Here is a 1944-nt window from a genome sequence, read left to right on the forward strand (position 1 = left end):
TCTCTCTCTCTCTCTCTCTCTCTCTCTCTCTCTCTCTCTCTCTCTCTCTCTCTCTTTATTTTTGTTTTGTTTTGTTTTTTTCAAGACAGAGTTTCGCTGTGTAGCCTTGGCTGTCCTGGAACTCACTCTGTATACTAGGATGGCCTTGAACTCAGAAATCTGCCTGTCTCTGCCTCCCAAGTGCTGGGATTAAAGGAGTGCGCCACCACTGCCCAGCTCTGAATCCATTTCTATCAGTTGCTGGATGAAACCTCTTGGATGATGATTATGCTAAGCTATTGTGTACAAATATAGCCAAATATTAGAAATCATTTCATTGTTTTGCTGTTGTTTTGTTTTGTTCATTGTTGTTTTTGTTGTTGCTGTTGTTGGTTTGGTTTGGTTTGTTTTTTTGCTCTGACAGTCATATATATGGACCTATTCCAGGTCTGTGAGTTATCCATCTCCTGGATCCTGGCCTTCCATGTAATCTCAGGGGTGATATCTCTCTTGTGGAACAAGTCAGCAGGTGGACCAATCATTTCGTGGCCACCTCCACAATTTCTGCACCACCCTAAGACATTTGGTAGATATGATAAATTGTGGGTCAAAGGTTTGTAAGTCAAAGTTTTTGTGGCTGGGTTGGTGTCCCAATCCCTCCACAGGAAGACTCGTGTGGTTACACAAGATGAGCTGCTCAGGCTTGATATGTTTTATTAGCAGCTTTTCCTCCTGGCTAGTTAATTCCCAGAGGGGGAAAAAAAACTCTGAAATTAATCACATGTTATCCTTTTGATTTTAACCATAGTTTAACTATGTGTCTGGTAACTATCCTTGTCTTCTATGTCTGACTCTTCAGTGTTCTGAGTAGAATCTCACTTGCCTAAGTCTTTCTCATAATTCTCTCTCTCTCTCTCTCTCTCTCTCTCTCTCTCTCTCCTGGATGCCCCATCTCCTATTTTCTGCCACAGCTCATTGGCAATAGGAATCTTTATTTTCAAGTGATGCTTAGAAGAGGTTCTTTCTACAAAAATTAAATTTAGATGATAGAAAATAAAATAAATAAAATAAAATCTGAGTCTTGATTTTGTATATCTTTAAGAGGAGACCTTAGCAAAATGCATTTGTCTGGAGGCTGAAACTAGACTTGCAGATATGAATAAGAGTAATGCTCAGGCAACACATTGAGGCTATCTTGAAAGGATGAAAATTTTGCATCAGAAGCTGGACAAGGATCTTGACATCAGATACACAAATCATGGTTTGACTGTCACTTCAAATTTCTATAAAGAGATGCTGTTGTCAAAGATCGGCCTTCAGGTGTTTGCAGTGGTGATGCCCAGAGGACAGCGATGAGGTGAAGGAATATGCTAAGCTCAGAAAACTGGTACAATTTTTGTGAAATCATTGTTAGGTCTCAGTGCTGATTTGTTTCCCAGAGCAAGCTTGATGCCTCCCCTTCATTCCCACACTGTAGCACTCTGTCTAAATTTCTGATGCATCATGATGTACCATGATGCCTCTGACAGAGCCAACATGGGTTGTTGATCCTCAAAATCTAGGTGATGCGTGAAATACATTCTTTTACAAAGTATACTCTCAGATATTTTTACCTGGAAGAAAGTGTAAATAAACTAAATCTACATATGAAAATAACAGGAAGCAACAATTAGTTTTTCTTAATATCTCTTATTATCAATGGACTCAATTCCCCAATAAAAAGTCATAGACTGGTTACATAAACAGTGCATTTTGCTGCATACAGGAAACCCACCTCAGTGACAAAGACAGACACTACCTCAGATTAAAAAGCTTGAAAACAATTTTCCAAGTAAATGCTCCCAAAAATGAGCTGGAGTACCATTCTAATATCTAATAAAACCGACTTTCAAGCTAAAGTTATCAAAAAAGATAAGGAGAGACACTTCATACTCATCAAAGGTAAACTCTACCAAGATGAACTCT

This window comes from Mus pahari, chromosome 7 (genome assembly GCF_900095145.1).
Source record: "Mus pahari chromosome 7, PAHARI_EIJ_v1.1, whole genome shotgun sequence".
Taxonomy (NCBI): domain Eukaryota; kingdom Metazoa; phylum Chordata; class Mammalia; order Rodentia; family Muridae; genus Mus; species Mus pahari.